The 22,490-nt window shown below is 41.4% G+C and overlaps 1 non-coding gene across 1 annotated transcript; it reads left to right on the forward strand.

Moving 5' to 3' along the window:
* The first annotated feature begins 21,212 nt into the window (after positions 1-21,212).
* LOC113921133 lies at positions 21,213-21,320 on the forward strand. The gene has a single exon (XR_003519536.1). It is a non-coding gene; the product is annotated as a U6 spliceosomal RNA (small nuclear RNA).
* The last annotated feature ends 1,170 nt before the right edge of the window (positions 21,321-22,490 follow it).

Genomic DNA, 22,490 nt, shown 5'->3' on the forward strand with positions numbered 1-22,490 from the left:
AATATGCATTTAAGGTTCCTCTATGTCTTTTCCTGGTTGATGTCTCATTTTTTTTTTATAAAACAGAATAATATTTAATTGTCTAGAGGTACCACAATTTATTTATCCCCTCATCTAATGAAGGATTCCGTGGTTGCTTCCAAGTTTTAGCAATTATGAACAAAGCTGCTATAAACATCCATGTGCAGGTTTTTGTGTGAACATAAGTTTTCGTCTCATTTGGGTAAAATCAAGGAGTGCAAATTTTGGATCATATGGTAAGAGTATGTTTAGTTTTGCAAGAAACCATCAAATTGTCTTCTAAAGTAGCTGTGCCATTTTGCCTTTCATCAGCAATGAATGAGAGTTTTTTTTGCTCCAAACCCTTACCAGCATTTGGTGTTACCAATGTTCTGGATTTTAGCCATTCTCATAGGCATGCAGTAGTATATCTTATTTTAATTTGTAATTTCCTAATGACATATTATGTTAAGGATCCTTTCGTATGAGTGTTTGCCATCTGTATATCTTCTTTAGTGAGGTATCTTTCCGGATCCTTTGCCCACTTTTTAACGGGTTGTTTGTTTCCTTGTTTTGAGTTTTAAGAGGTTTTTTGTTTTTTGTTTGTTACCTATATCTTGGACACAAGTCCTTGATCAGATATGTGTTTTGCAAATATTTTCTTTGGTCTGTGCCTTGGTTTTTCATTATTTTAACATTTATTTATATACAAAGAGCCTCCAAAATTGCATGTGACTCGGCCTTTCGTGACTTCTAAGAAAGTAGAGATGAGATAGGTCATCCAGATAAGAATTTCTGGACCTGTTTGGCCATGAGATGTGTGGGGTGTTTAGCCACACAGACCAGTAGTCACTGGGGGACAAGTAAGAAAAAAGAAATAGTATCACCCTACCATAGGCCAAGCACAAGGCATTTTACATACATTATTCCACAACTACCTTATGAAGTAGATCAGCTCATTTAGATGGAAAGAAACCTATCAAATCTATTAAGGATCAAACAAGTTAAGCAAACTTCAGGATCTCACATCTATTATATGTTAGAATTGGAACTCAGATAACCACATGATACCACAGGGCCAGATGGAAGGCTGACCTGTCTCAAGGAAGGTCTTCCAAAGGGTGGACAACACAGCAAACCACTACACCCAGAGGTGCTGAAGCTATTCTGGGCAGGTGTTGAGATCCAAGGGGCTCTCATCTCAGGGGAGATCTTGCTCCATCAAGATGGATCCAGAGGGTCTGCTTGGTTTGGAGCAGGATCTCAATGAGCAGCTGTAGATATAGAGAAGGGGATCTAATCCTTGCGTTAGAAGAAATGCATAAATGAAGAGGGAATTAAAGCCTCAGACGAGCAGGCCAGGGCCAAGTTTAAGACTGCAAATAGCCCTGGGGTCTAGAGCCCAAATGCAGAAAGCCGAGGTACACAGCCATGTGCTACAATGTCATGGGCATTTGAGATAGTCCATAGTGAAGGGGGTGTGGGTGGCCAGGCCCTCAGAGGATCCTAGCTCAGGAGAACAAGTCATTCTGAAGCCACTGGTTGGTGGGTCTGAACCTGTCTCTTCAGAACCTGTGTTGCTCAGGTTCTGCTCATGGCTACGGTCTCAAGTTAAATGTCTGAGAGCCTGCCGTTGAGGAGCAGTAGAAAGCTCCAAGGAAGGGAGCACCTGGGTGATTCAGTCAGTTAAGCATCTGACTTTTTGATTTCAGCTCAGGTCATGATCTGAGTGAGCATCATGAGATTGAGCTCAAGCCCAGAGCCAGGCCCTGGGCTGGGCGTGGAGCCTGCTTAAGATTCTCCCTCTCCCCCTCCTCCAACCCCTCCCCACTCTAAAAAAGAAGAAAAAAAGCTCCAAGGAAGGCAGGCACCCTAAGCAGAAGCTCAAGCTGTAGGCCAGCACTTGGGGAAGAAAGCCAAGATCCCAATTATGGGAAGTGAGTACCAAGGTCAGAGCTATCTGGTGCTTGTTCTCAGTGCTGAGCTGGGGATTCTGAAACTCCTGTGACCTCAGGACTCATCCCAGGCATGAGTGCAGGGCTGAGCCTAAAGGTGGGGCCAGGTGGGCACAACCACAGACAAGGTTGTGGCCAATAGCACACCTGGTGCTGGGACACCACCCAGTGGAAGACCTGGGCAACCGAGTCTACAGACCAGTCAACTTTGTTGTTTTTCCTTCCACTCAAATTTTCAAACTGAAAGCCCAGCTTCATCAGGATTTGGGTGCACCATGCTTGATTCACTAGAAATGCTCCTGAAAAATAATATATAAACTGAATTTTTGTGCATTGACCGATATTTTAAGAGACCTAGAGGGATTTGTTGTTGAAAGGGAATAATACAATGAATTACTTTGTAATATAAATAATTACCCCTTAATTATTATTATTTGTAAATCTGGTTTCAATCCATTGGGTTTCCTTAAATAGAACATCCTTTCAATCTGATTTTTTTTCTATCAGAGAGTAATATATAAGAATAACATTTATATGTTATTAATATATATTAACATTTTATATATGCTATATAATATATATAAAATATGTAATGTATGTTAATAAGAATCTGATATTTCCAAAAAAGTAATAGATGCTACTAATACATCTTGATTTTAGCAAGGTTTCAGTTTTAATCCTTACAGTATATTCATTAAACTAAAAAATATGATCTAAACCAGTAGTTCCTAAACTTGACTATACACAGAATTAAACGGGAAGTTTTAAAGAACACAGATTCCTGGGCCCCACTTTGAGCTTCTGATTCACTGGAGAACATAGGAAGGCACCAGGGACTTTCCAATGGAAACTTAGAGCGCAGAATCCTTTGTGCAGCCACAGAGATTGAGAACGGATTGGTTAACCCAGGGATGAGTGTATAGTTTCTGTTCTAGGCCCACCCTCTCCCAGTGCCCATGAGAAAGAGATTTCCAGCTCACACTGAACACAGTGATCCCAGACTGGGGGCTACTGGCCTAACGAGGTGGTCTCCAGATCCAAAGGGTGGACAATTGCCCTGCAGTCGGCTATGGGAGGCCCTGGTCACAGCAGGTCCCTGGGCTCCGGGAATCAGCCTTTAGTTCTAGTAGAAGGCAAGATATGTCACTATGCCTAGGGGGCTGTGAGCTCTGTGTAGAATTCTAGCTGAGGAGTTTTATATCCACTCATATCTTACCTAAAAATTATTAGGAGAAAACTGAATATTCTCCTGTGGTAAGCAGAATAATACTCCCCACTCCCCATCCATAATAATATCCAGGTCCTACTCCCTGAAATTGGGACCATGTTAGGCTACACGGCAAAAACAAATGATTTTTTTTTTTAATAAGTAGGCTCCACACCCAGCATGGAGCCCAAGGAGGGGCTTGAACTCACGACCGTGAGATTGAGACCTGAGGTGAGATCAAGAGTCAATGCCCAACCAACTGAGCCACCCACTCGACCCCAAAACAAATGATTTCTAATCAGCTGACCTTGAGATAGGGAGATTATCCTGGATTATCTGCGCAGGGCCAAAGGCAATCACAAATTTCCTTAAAAGCAGAAAGAGGGAGGTGAGAGAGAGAGCCAGAGAGGTAACAGCATGAGTGGACTCCACATTGCTGGAAAAATGAGGCCACAAGCCAAGGAATGTGGGTGGTCTCTAGATGGTGGAAAAGGCAAGAAAGAGAGCCAGAATGAAACACAGTGCTGCTGGCTTGATTTTAGCCCAGGGAGACCCATACCAAACTTCTGGCTTCCAGTACTCTAAGATAATCAATCTGTATTGTTTTAAGCCACTACATTTGTAGGAATCGTTTTTTTTTTTTTTTTTACAACAGAAATAGGAAACCAATACAGCACCCATGACAAGTTTAAAAACATTTTTTTCCCTTTAGAATTCAAGAAAAGGAGAACTAGAACTTAAAATCAGATAGTCCGTCACCTCTTTGTATTACAAGATCCTGCAAACCCTCTCTAATATTTTCCTTTCCTTCTCTTCGAAGAGACAAAGAAGATTTTGTATCTAAGGTGACCAGGCTCACTTATTGGGCCGAGTTTTAAACCTAGTAGGATAGGATTGCTGTAAGATCCAGGATCCATATTTTAAAACTCTCCTCCAGCGTCTCTAGCATGCAGCCAGGTTTTCGAACCACTGGTCTAAAATTTAAATTCTAAACCACATAATTAAGAGTGGCTGCATGCCTAGAGAATGAGTACAGTGGATTCTTATTAACCTGGGAGGACATAAGAAATGCGGTGTCCACAGAGGTTGGGGCTGGTGATGTAACATTTCATCAGTGACCTGAATAATGGAATGGCGAGCATGCTCATTAAATGTGAATGTGGTACCAAAATGGAAAACAGGCGGAGAAGGGCATTTTAATTAATTAATGAGGGTTGTTAGGATGGAGAGCATATTGATTCAAAGGACAGGTGACAGCAGGGTGAGGAGGTACCAGAGGAATTGCTCAGAACTGAATGAAGCTCAGTGAAGGCAAAGGCAGAATTAATACACATTCCAGAGAAGGGAAGGAGATGGCACAGTAACAGGCAGGGCGAGGGGAGATGGTAAAATTAAGACCTTTCCTAATTTCCCTGGGTAAGGCTGAGCACAGAACGGGCGGGAGCTGGGGTGAGGCGGCGGAGAGGCAGTGGAGGGAGGCAACTTGGCCTGGGCCTCCCGTTGGCCTCACAGAAGCCCTGAAATGTAAAATTCTGACATCACTTTGGTATCTGATAAAGGTATTCCTTTATTAATACAAACATGTATGGCTCACCCACAGTTTTAAATCCCATTGTTGCAACTTTTCCTTTCACAATCTCTTGGGAGCCTCAAAAAATGAATGTCTCTACAGCGCCTGGGTGGCTCAGTCGGTTAAGTGTCTGCCTTCGGCTCATGGTCCCAGGGTCCTGGGATCGAGCCCCGCCTCGGGCTCCCTGCTCCACGGGAAGCCTCCTTCTCCCTCTCCCACTCCCCCTGCTTGTGTTCCCTCTCTCGCTGTGTTAAAAAAAAAAAAATTAATGTCTCTGGTCAAGATCATGGTGGGTCACAAGATTCAATCAGGACTGCAGGTTATGAGGCAAGCCTAAGTGTACAGCTGTAGAATATTTTGGAGGCGCTCACAAGGAACAGCGAAGGTCTCTAGCAAGCAGAGCTGTGGGAATCAGAATCCAGAGAGGAAAGGAGATGGACTTTTTTCTTAAATAAAATATTAATAGGTACTTTTTTGATTTTCTTTTTGTCCCCAGAGTTAGTTGTACATGCACATAATCTACAATGTTCAATAGTTCTATAAGGCTTGTCATAAGAAACAACAATCCCCTACCCCTCCTTACCATTTTCCACACTTAAGCCTCTTTTGATATTTGTCTCCAGGTTTCCAAATTAACAAGCTTGAAGTGCTATTCCTTGCTCTATCAATGTTAGCCATTATCTGGTTTGTCTCCAGGATAGAAGATAAGGATTTGGTGTCTTTCTTTTTTTTTTTAAAAGATTTTTATTTATTTATTTATTTGAGAGAGAGAGAGAGAGAAACAGCATGAGAGGGGAGAAGGTCAGAGGGAGAAGCAGGCTCCCCGCTGAGCCGGGAGCCTAATGTGGGACTCGATCCCAGGACTCCGGGATCATGACCCGAGCCGAAGGCAGTCGCTTAACCAACTGAGCCACCCAGGCGCCCCTGGTGTCTTTCTTCCTGCTGCTCCCACCATACATGTTCATCCTTCCCCGTTCTCCATTCTTGCAGTTCCATTATGTTTTCATCTGTCAGTGTTTGTGTTACGGTGACTATAAAACACTATTCACTATTCAGCTAATAACTCTCTTATTTTTTGTTTGCTTCGTTTTCTACACATTTATATTTGTCATCTGCCGATGTCGGCTCTCAAGACATCCAGAATATTTTTTTTTAAGATTTTATTTGACAGAGAGAGAGAGGGAGAGAGAGAGCTCGCACAAGCAGGGGGAGGGGCAGAGGGAGAAACAAGACTCCCTGCTGCGCAGGGAGCCCGATGTGGGGCTCGATCCCAGGACCCTGGGATCATGACCTGAGCCGAAGGCAGACACTCAACTGACTGAGCCACCCAAGTACCCAAGACATCCAAAATCTTTAGGTACTCTAACAATTTCACCAATTTCCCCAAAAATCTCTCCCAACACCTTCTATACACTGCAAACTGGACCCAAGGCAGAGCTCCCATCTTTGGAATCTCCCCTTACGGTCATCCCAGGGTGCTTTCCTCCTGGGTGAGCTCTGGTGTCCTCTTTCCTTATTTGCTTCACGTTTTGACACATGTACTGGGGACTTCCTGAGGTAGGGGCATGGGAGATAAATTCTTGAGAATTTGCATGTCTAAAACATTTTTAATCTCTCCTGACACTTGATAGATAATTTGGACTGGGTATAGAATTCTATTTTTTTAATTATTTTTTTTTATTTTTTAAAGATTTTATTTATTTATTTGACAGAGACAGAGACAGGAAAACAGGGAATACAAGCAAGGGGAGTGGGGGAGGGAGAAGCAGGCTTCCCGCCGAGCAGGGAGCCCGATGCGGGGCTTGATCCCAGGACCCTGGGATCATGACCTGAGCCAAAGGCAGACACTTAACGACTGAGCCACCCAGGCGCCCCTGGGTATAGAATTCTAAACTGGAAATCCATTTTCTTGGAGAATTTTGAAGGCTGTTGCCATCTGGCCACCAGGGTTGCTCTTGAGAAGCTTGAAACCATTCTGATTCACCATCCTCTACGTAGGAGCTATTTTCTCCTCTTCTGTGGAAGCTTGTGGCATCTTTTCATTGTCCTCCTTGTTCTGAGATTTCACACTGGTGTGTCTTGGTATGGGTCTATTTTCAATCCTTGTGTAGGCATTTGGTGGCCCTTTCATTCCAGAAACACATGTTCCTCTGCTGTTATTATGTCATTAAAGACATAATTCAAAAATATTTCCCTGGTTTCTCTGTTCTCTCTTTTTGGAAATCCTATTTTCATGTATTAGATCTTCTGTTCTGGATTTCTCTTTTTTCTTATCTTTCATTTCTTTCTCTTTTGCTCTAATTTCAGAGATTTGTTCTTCTCAATTTTCTAACCCTTTTATTGAATTTTAACTTTTATTATCCTATTTCTAATTTCCAAGAGGTCTTATTTGTTCCTGGATTTCCTTTTTCTAATGTCATATACTTATTTAATGGTTACATAACTTAGCTCTGAGGATATTAATCAGAGGGTATTGAATATTTTCTTCAACATGCGTGGTCTCTCTTTTCTCCAGGTCGCTTTCTTCTGTTCATTCTGGTCTCTGTATTTCATGTAAGAGGCTCTCCTCAGTGTCTGGGAAACCTTGATTATCATGCTCCTATTTAAGAATGGGGGCTGAAAAGCTGAGTGGAAGTTCTGAACCTTAGGGGCTTATTGACCAGAGGCTCCACTATACATTCTGGCTGGGCTGTTTGCTTGGAGAACCCTCAAATCAGTGCCTTTGTTTTGACTCTTGGGGAGACCAAACTCCCCAGAGAGGACTCTTGAGGGCTTATGCCCAGAGACATCACTCTGGCTGTAGGCACTGAGGGAGTGCAGCAGGGAAAGAGCCTTGGGTCTCCATCTTCATCATTCTGTTTTCAGTACAGCACCCGTCCTCATCTCTGCCCGATGTCCTCCAATCTACAGTCCCCTGATCCAGTCTCTCTGTGATGGGGAAAGGGGTACTGGCCTGACTGTGCAGAGAGGGGAGGGGTGGATCTGGGAGTCTCATTGCTTTCTAAAGAGAGTTGGAACCACTCCTTGTGGTTTTGTATGACCCCACCTCACTGCCAGAGGTCTCTGGTGCTGCCAATTCCTGAGCCTTTGGGAAATTCTAGTTAGTTTCTTGAATTTCCCCACTGCTGGCTTAGGATTCAGTTTTCCCCTGTCTGCTGTGTCATTGGCCACATTTCTTACTTTTCTGCTTTCAAAATTTTTTTTAATTGCTATTATTTCTTCCCTTTAAAAAATTTGTTTACCATCATTTTACTGAGGTTTCAGAAAAAAGCAAAAGGAGATGTGTGCATATTCAATTTTCTATCTTTACCTAGAAGATTTACTTCTCACTCTTCACTTTTTCCTATAGTTTTATTTTTTAATCAATACTTATTTACTAATTATTATTCATTGTTTTACACTAAGATAATCCAGTTGCTGTTTTCAAAGCAGCTGTAGGAGTTTAACACGTAGGAACCACGAAATAATGATCAGCCTTTTGAAGGCTTTGAGAGCTTCCAAATGCTGACGTCTGTAGTTGGGGCATGTATGTGCATGTGTATTTACCAAGGACAGAGCTGCAGCCTACCTGGGGAAGATCATACACCACAAATGATGACCCAGGACCAGTAATTTAAGAGGGAAACAAAGTCGGTCAAAATGAGTCATCATCCATAGTGTGACGTTTCTCTATCTCAGCCTGGAGAAAAATTTCTAATTTGGTTGGACACTTGAGTTATCCCACTTACAATTAATTCTCTGAAGCAGTTGTCTCCATTTTTTTTTTTATTGTACATCCTTATAAAAAAAAGTCTTTAACACACCCTCCAATATGTAAATTTATTTGCAAATTATACATGTCTTATGATATCAATATTATATACAGCATTAATACACATACAAGTAGAGATTTTTAAAGGATGCCATAGAAAATCAGTAAGATTAGAAGTTCTAATATTGTGAATTATCTTGCACACCATGAAATTCTCAACCAGGATGAGTATCAGAACACCTGGGAAGGTTTTTTAAAAGACTCCTACCCAGGCCCTAGGTCGGTATTCTGACTTAGAACTTCTGAGGGTGGGACCCTGGCAAGGATATGTTGAAAAAAATTCCCTGCTGAATCCCACGTGCGCCTCTGCTTAAGAAATACAGCTCTACAGATTTAAAAATTAGAGGCCTTAAAAAACCGTAAATAGTAGTCAAATGGGTACCCTGAGTGCAACGAACAGGTGATTAAAACAGGGAAATGCATAGCTTGATTAAATATCTGCATTATCACATGCCTCAGAAAACTTTGTCTCCTTCCCTTGACTCCACTGTTTCTTCCTCTGTGTCTGTCTCTTCCTTCCCTTTTTAGTATGACTTTAACTTTTCTATCATAAACAACAGTCATCCATTGTCAAAAGTAGAGATTGGCAAAAAGAACAGAAAAACTCATCTATAATTACACCCTCCCGAGATAACACTTAAAATTTCTATCTATGGCCTTCCAAACCCTTATGCCAACAAATACTTCAAAGGGGGATCATCCGTACAGGCTGTTTTCAACCTGACTTTTTTTCTCACTTGGTAATTACATATTTTTTCATGACAAGAAGAATGAAAAAGCTCCACGAGAGGAATGAACAGTGGCGAGAACCCTGATCCAAATGCGAATGCGCAGAGCAGAGAGTAAGGCTGGAGGCTTCCTGCGCCCAGATGACCCGCTAGGTCCCCCACTCCCATTCTTTCCTTTCCTCCTTCTGGTTCTCCCTTAGCGTCTCTCACTCTGCTTTCTACAGAGTGCTTTCTCTTTCTCTTTCTCTTTTCTTTTCCCTTCCACCCTCCTCTCTCTTCACCAAAGCAACCAAGGACAAGGGTTAATATTTGACAGAATTAAACATCCTGATAATCTGACAGGGGATGCATACGCAGGGATATGGAGAGACAGCGGCACCCCCTCCGCAAAGGGGGTTTTCTGAGCAAGCCCAGGCAAGAGCTCTGTTCTTGATGACTATCTGTTATTTCCACTTGGGAGCCCAAACTAAAGGTGCTTATTTGCCTTGGAGGCAAGGTGTGGCCAGAGGCAGCCACCAGCCCAAGTTGTCAGAGAAGAGCCATTTCAGGGAAATTGCGTTTCGGGAATTGCAACTAAGGGAGATGGAACTATACATTTGACACAAGGCAGGGACTGAGAAGGAGGCAGGCGAGATGATCCAGGACAAACCAGCTGCCGCGCTTCCAGCTGGAGGGGAATCCGTTTCCCCACTGGTGTTATAAAACCGGTTACAGAAAACCAGTTCCTCTTGCTTTAGGTGGCAAGGTGGCAAGAATCCTCCAAGGGCTGGTTACCCTCTCACGGCTCCTCAGCCTGCTGCCAAAGAAATTTCCATCTGTAGTGATTAACCCGCTGGTAGCGAGGAGAGTTTCTGAACTTTGAAAACTTCTTTGGGCTGGTATGAAAGAAAATAAGCACTTGCCACCACGATAGAGCCAAATTGTGTTTTCTAGAAGTTGTGGAAAGTTAATGTTTTCATGAAATGCAAATCATTGCCTCCAAACCAAAAATGTTCTTGGGACTGAAACTGTCATTGGCTCTGTGGACTCTGAGAGGTTACAACAGCCAGTTCTCTAAAGGCACTCTGCTATGGAAGGTTCTAAAAAATAAGTAGAAAGTGAATTGTTTTCCACCCCAAGTCCCAGCAGCAGTTTATCAGCTCTCTGTTGGAGTGGGGTGTAGCATGCTTGCGCTTAGTCTCTGAAGACTTGTCAGAGGACAGCAATTAAGTGCTTCAACAGAAGTGTTAGTCACAGTGGGTGGGACACTCCCTGTCCTGCTCCTGAAGCAGAGCCAGAGAATCTCACGATAGCTGAGGAGAAGGAGGGCCCCCCAACACAACCTCTCCCTTTTCCCAGCAACAGCTACTTGATAAGTAACACCATGTGTATGTACAAGCTCAGAAAGGAGGTGAGAAATAGGGGGAGAATATTTTGATGTAAGTATGTCTACAAAGGATCTCTTATAGGAAGAGCATCTCTGGCCTGTGGCAGAGGTGAAACAAACAAACAACAAAAACAGCAACAACAAAAGGAAAAATTCTCCCCTCCCTGCAGGGAAACAAATCTTTATGTGGAGTGGCACCTGACCTCCCATCAATAGTAACTCATTCCTTTGTGTATTACAGGCAACCTGGCTTTTAAGAGGCCTCTATCAAAATGCAGATACTTTCTATGAGGGCAGCCAGGGATTCTTACTGGAGTCAGAATTCTTGAGAGGACTTTTACATGCAGAATCCTGGCAAACATACATACTCCATCCCCCCAACCCCTACTATGACCATGACCTTTAGCCAGTAGGTGGTTGTCCAATTCTCTGGTGTCTTAGTCATCTCAGTCTGCTATTATGAAATACCATAGGCTGGGTGACTTAACCAACAGACATTTATTTCTCACAGTTCTGAAGGGTGAAAGTCCAAGATCCAGGTGCCAACAGACTCAGTTTCTTGGTAAGAACCCTTCCTAGCTTGTAGATGACCACTTTCTCACTGCCACTTCATATGGCCTTTTTTGGGGGGGGGTGTGTTCACAGGGAGAGAGTAAGATCTCTCTGTGTTCCTCTTCTTAGAAAGATACTTATCCCGACGTCATAAGGGTCCCACCCTCATGACCTCATTGAAACCTAATTAACTCCCAAAGGCCCTAGCTCCAAATACCATCACACTGGGGATCAGGGCTACAATATATATGAATTTGTGGGGGGACATAAACATTCAGCCCTTAACATCTGGCTTCTGACAGAACCTCGCAGGAGTTAACTTTAGTTCCTGCTTTTGAGGTTAGAAAATGATTTCATTGAGGATGATGATTTGGTTGCCTCAGTCAAAACCAACAGTTAAGAATGAAAGCAATGGAAAATTGGAAATAGTTGTTTTAATATTTTGACACTTCAAGGGGGTATGTATACAAGAGTCAACACTGTTGCTTTTCTCCATTGAATCCCTGGCCCCCTCCTATATCCTGTCTCTCTTTTCTCCCTACTTCCTCTGCTAATACATTCCCTTTCTTCTCCTCTTCAAGAGGCCAACATTTAAGAATGTGATCTGTGTTTTAGTTATGCTTAATGGTTTTGTCTTCTCTTTACATAACATAGGTTTAATATTTTACTTGAGGGTGTAGTTATTTCAGTATGTTGGCCATTTTTACTTGATGGGTTAGTGGCTGTAACAGGAGAAAAGGTCCTGACCCCTGCCTCATGACCGTAAGAGTGAAAGAATCGTGTATCAGGTACTAAGGGCCACAGGACCTTTTGACAAGTAATGATGAGTGTAAGAAGGCAGTAAGAGGTGAGCTGGGGGTTCAAAAAAACAAGACAAAGGACAAGATTCCTCTACCTCCTGCTTTTACAAAGAATAAGCTTCTATTATGCTAAAATCACCCCTGGTTAATAACCTACTATGGGGAAACAGCAACCAAAGAAGCCACAGATGTCTATTCTGAGATTTCCCTGGTGGGGTAAGATGTAAAATGGAGCCTAGTCATTCTATGGGTTTGGGACAACACAGTGTGCCTCTCCTATCCGCTGGCCTCCTTTTCCCCACCTAAACACATGTTGGTAAAATCAAATTGAACTTAACACCAACGACCCCACAAAGGGTTAAGAAGCTACTCTGGTGCCACATAGGCAGAGTATGTAGACAGAAGGGGGAAGACCATCCCAGATTCTCTAGGTATTGAGGGGTGCTTTGGATGATCCCGTTACTTGTATTTTCAAGCCTTGGCTGGCCAAGGCTACTTGTCCCCGATGTGGGGATGCCAATAGGTGGCCTCTTGCCTCCAAGCTCCACTCTGCAGCTCAGGACCTCATTCTGTGGAGAAGGTGCAAACAAAACAAAAAAAGGACCCGCACGGGAAAAACCACCAGAAACAAAGCCAGCTGCCTGGGCCGTTCACCTCCTCAGACCAGTAAGGCTTTGTCGGCTGGTCTGAGACCACTTCTGGAGATGAGCATGTGACAGAGTCACGATCTCCAGTCACTCTGTCAGCTATCTTGCAGTTCCTCCTTTTTTTTCCTTTTCCCGATCTCATAAACAATGACTGTAAAAAGTCTCACTGTCTATAGATGCTGAGCCAAGATTAGCTTTGGTTAGGAGGAACCTCTTCATTCTCCAAAACGGTGGTCAACATGTTTTTTCAGGAGTGGAAATTTACTTGTTCTGAAAGAGATTTTTTCATATGTTATTCACCATTCCTGTTTTTGTTCTCTGTAGTTGTAGTTCATAGCAAAATTGATGTTACCCAAGAAATAGACAAGGAACTTCTTGATAAAGGGAGGAAGTAACCAAGTAGTTGAAAACAAAAAGCAGCTTACTTCTGCAGTTTCTGCTGTCATTTGTATGACCTCCCCCGGTCAGGAAAAAAAAAAAAAAAAAAACGATAAGAAGAACAAAATCAACACATTGTATAACTGTGTTTTCCCATTGCCCTAAGAACTTGTGTGTTCCCTGTCCTATCCCTGCCACATACAGAATTCTTAATAGGAAATTAAAGCAAATGGAGAACTCTACTGTGTCAAGCAGGTAGCTATATGTTTCTACTGTCACTTCCCAAAGACAGCAAGGGCCAGCTCTCTTTGGTTTAAATGGCAGGTACCAACCTTCCAATTTTCTCTTCTATAAATTAATGTCTAAAGGTGGCATTTCAAAACAAGAGGAAAAAGTGGATTGCTCAACACATAATATGGAGGCAACTGTACGCCACATAGAAAAAATCATAAAAGTAGAACAAAATCCATATGAAGAAGCAATTTAAATGTAAAAATGAAAACATAAAGGTACTAGAGAAATTTGGGCTACATTTTTAATAGGTTTTGAATGATTTTTGGAGCGAGGAAGGATTACATAAAACCAAGAAACCATAAAAGATTCAACTATATAAAACTGGTAGATTTGACTATATGAAATTTTTTTTAAAAACAAAACAAAAAAGACCCGCATGGGAAAAACCACCAGAAACAAAGCCAGAAGACAAATGACAAAATGGGAAAACAGTGTCTGAGGATAATTTCCTTCAACTAACAAGAACTGCTAAAATTTAATATTAAAAGTACCCCAAACCTGGGGCGCCTGGGTGGCTCAGTCGTTAAGCGTCTGCCTTCGGCTCAGGTCATGAATCCAGCGTCCTGGGATCGAGCCCCGCATCGAGCCCCACATCGAGCCCCACATCGAGCCCCGCATCAGGCTCCCTGCTCCGCGGGAAGCCTGCTTCTCCCTCTCCCACTCCTCCTGCTTGTGTTCCCTCTCTCACTGTGTCTCTCTCTCTGTCAAATAAATAAAATCTTAAAAAAAAAAAGTACCCCAAACCTAATAAAATAAATGGAAAAAGATCCAAGGAGATAGTTTACCAAAAAAAAAAAAAAAAGATACAGAAAGGGCCCCTGAACCTATAAAAAGATGAGCAACCTACTCACAATAAAAGGAAAGGAAATTTATATCACACTGATATACCATTTTTTTTTCCCTATCAGATCGACAAAGAACCAAAAGTTTGATAACATGCTTTGTGGACAGGGCTGTGAGGAAACAAGCACATTGCTAATGAAAATGTAAACTGGGGCATTATCAACAGAAGGCAATTTAACAACGCCCTTCAACTTCCAAATATATATAGACTTTGACCAGCATTTCTGCTTGTAGGACTTGGTCCTACAGATATATCCATATATATACGCAAAAAAGAACTGTTCAAAGTCCTTCACCATAGCTGCTTGTATGTGAATGGATTACCATGCAGCTATAAGAGAAAATGAGGTTCTGTATGTACTGGTATGGAACCGTCCCAGAAATGTTCTGTTAGATGAAGAAAAGCCAGGCTAAAGCAGTGCGTGTGTGTGTTTAAAAGTATTCCGAGAATTCATTTATTTAAGAATTTTCAGAAAGGGGTGCCTGGGTGGCTCAGATGGTTAAGCATCTGCCTTCGGCTCAGGTCATGATCCCGGGATCCTGGGATTGAGTCCCGCATCGGGCTCCCTGCTCCTTGGGAGCCTGCTTCTCCCTCTGCTTCTCTCTCTCTCTCTCCCTCTGTCTCTCATGAATAAATAAATAAAATCTTTAAAAAAAAAAAGAATTTTCAGAAAGTATACCGAAAGATCCATTATCCTGGGTTTTCTCCAAGGAAGGAAATTGGATGACTGGAGAACAGAAACCGGAGGAACACTTTTTACTGGATTTTTTTTTTTTGTACCTTCTGAATGTAAATGTGTTACCTTCTCAAAAATAAAACATGATGATGAATAAAGAGGCGATAACCATGAGCTTGAATAAACTTCAAAAAGGATGAGTATGATGGTGAATTTTATGTTCTGTGAATTTCACCTCAATTAAAAAAAAAAAAAAAAGAGCAGGATTCCCAACAGGAAGATAAAAACCAACCCTGTTCCTCCTCCAGTGTGTCTGTCTTGGGGCCCTTCATGTGCTGGTAAAGGTTTAAAGATGGATTTCTAGAGGAAAACACTGATTTGTAGCATTGGCTATTTTCTGTGAAATAAATATTCCCATCATTTAATACAGAATTGGGACAGCACACAGACACTTTGCTCTCATGAGCCAGTACAATCCTGCTCTAGTTTACCACTGGCCTCTATACAGTTACTGAAACCAGACCCTTGGAAACATCCTTGGTTCCTAAACCCGTGGTGTCCCCTCTCCTAACCACCCATTGTGTCCTTATTAACCAGTCTACTCTTCCGCCACCGAGTAGAAGTCTCATAGTTTGGGAATGGATCCTTTCCCTAGGGGCTGGTTCCTAACTGGTCTAACCCAACATGCAAGTTGCTACAACCCACTGGTGTGTAGAGATATTTATCCCTTGAGACAGCCAGCCAGACCCTGGGAGGTCTGGAGCCCCAAGGTGCTTGTTTTGAGCCATTCTAGTCTGTCAGCCATACGGGCATCATTACTTGTGAAAGGTTGGGAGGCCCTGATCTAAGGCAATCATAACCTTCCCTTCCCCTCACTACTGACTGACTCTGGCTAAGTCTCCTAGTGCCTAGTATTCACTAGTCACAAGATTAACCCAAATATGGACCCAGGATCCAATTCAGGCCAATGAGACTTGAGAGGAGTTTTGCTGGAGGCATTTAAAAAGTTCCCCAGTCTTCAAAGAGTAATTGGAAGATACGATTTCTCTCTTTCTCATGCCGACGAGGCCTGGAACTGCTGCAGCCACACTGGGAAGCAGCCTGAGAATGGAGTCAGCAAGGATGGAGCCATACAGATGGCCAGAGCCAAAGCACTCCACCCTATTCTTGGTTTTCTTGTGTTGCAAACCAATCAATGTATTGTTCAAGACACTTGGGCTTAGATTCTTTGTTTCTTTCCATTGGATGCATACTTTAGCAACATACTTTAGTAACATATTTTAACCCTCTTTTTTAAATGGTTTTCCATTTTACTATAGCTTGTCGATCATCTGTATTTTGTATTGCTCTTGATATTTTACCCTCTTGTGCTAGTTCACTTTATGCTCTAGTTAGGCTAGAGTACTCCGTCATCCAATCAAACACAAATCTAGGTGTCGCTGTGAAGGTATTTTAATATATGTGATTAAAATCTACTTAAATTGATTTTAAGTAAAGGGGGTTATTTTTTGATAATCTGGGTGGGCCTCATCCAATCAGTTGAAAGGCCCTAAAAACAAAACTGAAGTTTCTCTGAGGGAAAAGAAATTCCAACTGTGGAATTGCAGCATCAGTCCCTGGCCAAAATTCTCCAGCCTTCCCTTCCTGCCGACCTGCCCTACAGATTTCAGACTTGCCTAGCCAGCTCCGGAACTGCATAAGCCGACTCCTTGTAATAAACCTGTCTCTCATAAATAGATAAATATAAATACATAACACACACACACACACACACACACACACACACACACACACACACACATATACACACAGACACTACTGGTTCCAGTAGAAACCTGGATGATAGCAGTTCTTTTTTCCTTTATGTACTTGATACATCAATTTGAGATACTTTGCATTTATTTATATGTGTGTCAATATTCTCAGTTACACTGTAGGCTTTATGTGCATATGTGAGTAATTCCTAAAGTGTAATAGCTGGTCGAAAGTTATGCACATTTGAAAGATTCAAAATGTTGTTCAATTACCTTCTTTAGAGATTGTACCTATTCATACTCTTACTCCACTATAGGTTTTACATCTTTGTATTACTATGCGTTCTCAACATATATTAAGTGCTCAGTAAGTATGAGCAGAATTCTAGAAGAAACATGAATTAAGGTAGAAAGACATGAAGGTGTGCTAGACTGGAGGGTTATTTGACTAAACCATTTTTTTTTTTTTTTAGTTGCCCTTTCTTCTATAGGTGACATGAGAATTTGGAATGACTCACCCTCATGGTATTTCCCCTGCAGCAGCAGCAAGCAGAGCTCTGAATTTGAGGTCAGACCTGCGTCTGAACACTCTCCGTAACATTCCACTTTGCGACCTTGGGCAGATGCCTTAGCATCCTCAGTGGTGATCCTCAGTTTCCAAATCTGTAAAAGGAAGGTGATGACCTTCCAGACTCGTGTGAAGATCAAAAGAGATACATATGTAAAGAACCTGGTCCATTGGGGTTATAAAAGGTCTGGAACATGAAGGTTATAATAAGGTCCTTTCTCCAAATCTGGGAACAAGAAGCAACAATGTCTCAGAGCCAACCTATAAACTGAGCACAGAAGGCATCTGAGCAGAGATGTGAGGTGACCTTGAAAGGACAAGACACCAACCAGGCTGACTTGAGTAAAATACCTAACGGAGGCTATACCAACCAGAAGGGGATTAGTTAGAGATAAAACCTAGAAAAAGCAGAGTCAGAGACAAAGTGGAGCTGTGCCACTGAAGCCTTCTCTCATTAGGCCCCAAAATTCCAGCTAAAAGGTAATTCCACTCATAGCAACATACCCATCTGGCTGCCCAAGCTTAGTGTCGTTCAGTCTTTCATGGCTTTTTTATGTTCTGTTTCCATGCTGAGCAAGACCTTTCTGATAGTTTGGGTTCCTCTATGGCCTGTCTATAGGAAATAGTCTCTGGTCGGATTCGCCTGGCCAGCCAGCTCTCTCAAAACCAACATCCCACTTAAACGCTTGTGTTCCTTTTCATTCTAGGGGTCAGGCAGGACAGTCTGACCCAGATGGCAGAAGAAAGAGCAATCACATTTGTGTCTAATTCACAGTTCTAATTAAGATGAGAAAAAGAAAAATAGAGCACGAGGAGAAATTGTCTGAGAGCTGGGAAATTATGAAAGCTCCCACATCTCTATGGGGATGGCATCCTTGTGAACCTTGCTTTCATTGTTAAGCTGATCTCACACCATCACTGTCAGGAAAACAGTGCAAGAATTTGTCCTGCTTGTTCCTGAAAAGGCTTAAGGCAGGCAGGCAGGCATTAACGGCTATCCTCCTTGACTAATGATAAAACCAAACTGGTAATAAGAAGATATTTGTCCAGGATCACATAATTTTTATATAGAAGTCTAGAAACCAAATCTTCATGTTCTCAGTCCAAATACAAAGCTCTTGCCAGAGAACTAAAGTAAAGATGAGAAAGGAAGGACATCTGATCTAAATAGAATGCCAAGTTGGAAACACTTGATGATGGTTGTAGAGTTCTTTTAGATTTTTAGATTTTAGAGCTCTTGAATTGTTTTAGATTTCTTATTTATAATATTGAGTGTACCAAATTGTAATAGAGGAAAACTTCTGATTCCACCAGCCATAATAGAGTAGCTGGTACTGAACCAACTATCCTGCTGAAAACAACTATTAGCAGATGCACAGAACATGAAACACAAGCATTTGAAGGCACTGAAGACCAACCAATGCAGACCATTCCTAAGAGGAGGTAAGCACACCAAGGTGAGCTCCATAGTCTCCCTGGCCCAATTCACAGGGCAGGGAATAGAGTAAGTGGCGGTTACTCTATTATTCTACTGGGCTGAGGAGACAGATTGGAGTTCAAAGCCGCCAAAGTGGCTGGAACATAGGCGGTAAAATCTCACAGAGGAGGGAATTGCAGACAAGTGAACCGGGAAGGCTAGAAGCAATCCCCCATTGAGATGTTTGCTAACTCCCAAAGGGAGTTAGTGACTATAGGAAAGCTAACGGAAAGCCACAGCTGGGTGGCTGGCTGAAGTGCTGTGCAAAGATTTTGCCGGAGAATGGTACTGAAGAGACTGAGGCTGGACTTCAGGTTTCACCAGCATGGAAGAGCAACGCCCAAACCTCTGACTGAGACTCCAGAAAGACCATATCTTGGTAATGAAGGTAAACCCAAAAGGACCAACCCTAACAAAGCCTAAAACCAACCCTCGACAGGATTAAGGTGATTCGCCCGTACCGTCTGCCTCCCTTTTAGAAAAAAGATGAAATAATCCAGAACCTCTAAAAGCTAATAACCAGTAAGCTAAAATAAGGGGAAAAAAAAATAGAATAATAAAAAAAATGCTTGATTCTTCTCCCAAAAAAAGACAAAAAAGGAGAAATAAAGGACTAAAGACGAGAAATAGAAATATAACAAGATAGTAAATATAAATGTTTCAATAATTACATCAAATGTTAATAGATTATTACTCCAATTAAAAGACCAAAATTGCTTTTGGATTAAAAAAGCAAAATCCATGTGCTGTTTACTAGAGACTCAACTTAATTACAAAAACACAAAGTTTTTATTTATTTATTTGACAGAGAGAGACACAGTGAGAGAGGGAACACAAGCAGGGGGAATGGGAGAGGGAGAAGCAGGCTTCCCACTGAGCAGGGAGCCCGATGTGGGGCTCGATCCCAGGACCCTGGGATCATGACCCGAGCCGAAGGCAGATGCTTAACGACAGAGCCACGCAGGCACCCCAAACACAAAGTTTTAAAGAAAAAAAAAAATGAAAAAAACGTGCCATGCAAACACTAACCAAAAGAAAGCTGGTATAGCTATATGTTAATATCAGACAACAAAAGCTTTGGGGGAAGAAATATTTCTAGAGATTGAAAAGGGACATTGCATAATGATAAAATGTCAGTTTACATAAAATAAAGCAGTCCTAAATTTGTATGCATCTAATAATTTGTAATGTAGAAATAATTTGTGGGAAATGTAGCATAGTTCCGATATATATTAAGGGAAGTTGACAGAACTAAAAGAAGACATAGATAAACTAACAATCATTACAGGAGATTTTAGCACCTCTTTAAATAACCGATAGGACAAGCAGACAAAAAATCAGCAAGGATATAGAAAACTTGAGCAACACAAATAACCAAATTGACATAATTGACATATACAGAACCTTATACTTAACAACTCCCACATACATGCTGTTTGTGTGAGCATATGAACACTTATCAACATGGGCCATCTGCTAGGCCATAAAGCAAGACTCAAACAATTCCTAAGGAGTGAAATCATACAAAATGCGTTCTTTGACCACAGTGGAATCAAACTAGAAATTAGTAACAGGAAGATAACTAGACAACCTCCATGTGTTTGAAAATTAAGCAACACATTTTTAAATAGCTTCTAGGTCCAAGAAAACATTGCAGTGAAATTATAAACTATCTTAAACTGAATAATAATGAAAATGTGACATATCAAGATACTTGAGGTACAGATAAAGCAGGGCTCAAAGGGAAATTCATAGCTTTAAGTGTATATACTTGAGAAGAACAGAAATTGAAAGTCCACGTGATTTTAGCTTCCATCTTAAGAAGCTAGAAAAAGAACAGCAACATAAACTCAAGGAAATAGAAGCAAGGCAATAATAAAATAAGAGTAGATATCTTTGAAACAGAAAACAAATATGCAATAAAGTCTACAAATTCTAAAAGGGACTTGAGGTGCCTACCTTTGTTTCTGAGTAAAGATTTGTTTTGGTGCTTTTTCTCGCTCTGTTTACCTTTTATTTCCTTCTATTGTCTTATTGCACTAGCTAGAAGTTTCAGTATGTTGTTAATTAGGAGTGGTGAGAGAGGACATCTCGACTTTTTCCTGACCTTAAAAAAAGTATACAGTTTCTCACAATTAAGTAGGATGTTTGATGTAGGTTTTTGTAGATGCTTTCTTTTTTTATCATGTTGAGAAAGTTCCTCTCTACTCCTAGTTTGTGGAAAGTTTTCATAATGAAGAAGTGTTAGATTTTGCCAAATGTTTTTTCTGCATCAATCAATATAATCGTGATTTTTTTCTTTAGTCTATTGATGTAGTGGATTACACTGGTTGATTTTCAAACGTTGAACCAGCTTTGCACTTCTGGAATAAATCCAACTTGGTTGTGGTATGTAATTCTTTTTATACGTTGTTGGATTTGACTTGCTGATATTTTGTTGAGGATTTCTGCACCTATGTTCATGAGAGCTATTGGTCTGTAATTTTCTTTCTTGTAGTATTTTTATCTGGTTTTGGTATTAGGGGAATGCTGGCCTCATAGAAAAGTTAGGAAGTCAAGTTTTGTTTTTAAAAGTTTTCTTGAGAGTGCTTGCCTCAGCAGCACACATACTAAGATCGGAATAATACAGAGAAGTATAGCATGACCCCTGCACAAGGATGACTTACAAAATTTGTAAGATGGATGGTGGTGATAGTTGCATAGTATGATGAATCTATTTAATACCACTGACTTGTACACTTAAAAATGGTCAAGACAGTACATTTTATGCTATGTATATTTTGCTACAATAAAAAGTTCCCTTGAGCTTGGGTTGTACTAAGTGGTGGTCTGTGTGAGACCTAGGCCTTAATTGAAGGATCCAGAATGATCTGGTGGAAGTGGAGCAGAAAACCAGGTAAAGACTCTGGAACCAAGGATTGTAGGGGGTAGCTATGGTGGTTTGCTCCCCTGCTAAGCAAAAATCTAACTGGGAAGGTTATATACACAGTTATGAATATTAAATTAACAACGGAAGACAGTATATTGGCCAAAAAACAACTCAGGGACTAAATGATGTAGGATTTGAGAAAGGGATGTTGCTAAGTCTTTTTCTTCTCCTAAACTAATGGTACTTTCTTTAGCTCTTGCCCCACCTATGTGGCTGGGGCAGGTTGTGGGGTGAGGGTGGGTATGGGACACACGGCCACAGTTACAGGAAAAGGTTCAGCATTTTACACTCAGGGAAAAGGGATGACGGATTGAATTTCAAAAGCATATTATTCTATACAAGGTTGACAAAACATACCTTTGTAATGTGGAGACAGAGACAGCTAATCAAGTTAACATGTAGGCAAAATTATGTTGCAGGTAGAAACAGGAGCAAGGAATGGTCTAGACTTAGAAAGAACAGACACCTCAAGCCCATAAGAGTTGTGGTTAAAGCTCCATTACTAGAACTTTACCAGTTCGGCATTTGTGTCAAATATTAGTGCTACTGCTGAATTTTACTTTTACTAAATAGGATTTTTTTTTTTAAAGATAAAAGAGTGTTTTATTTTTTTTAAGATTTTATTTATTTATTTGTCAGAGAGAGAGAGAGAGTGCACAAGCAGGGGGAACTGCAGAGACAGAGGGAGAAGCAGGCTCCCTACTGAGCAGGGAGCCCCACCTGGGACTCAATCCCAGGACCCTGGGATCATGACCTGAGCCAAAGGCAGACGCTTAACCCACTGAGCCATCCAGGCACCCCAAAAGAGTGTTTTAAAGGCTTTCCTTCCCTGACATCTCAAAACACAATTAAATACAAATTAGTTATGTTTTTATGAAATATTCTTATTTTATAGACTATCGTCTATTTTAAGACACCACCAATTATAGTTCAC

The sequence above is a fragment of the Zalophus californianus genome, chromosome 3 (assembly GCF_009762305.2).
Source record: "Zalophus californianus isolate mZalCal1 chromosome 3, mZalCal1.pri.v2, whole genome shotgun sequence".
NCBI lineage: Eukaryota > Metazoa > Chordata > Mammalia > Carnivora > Otariidae > Zalophus > Zalophus californianus.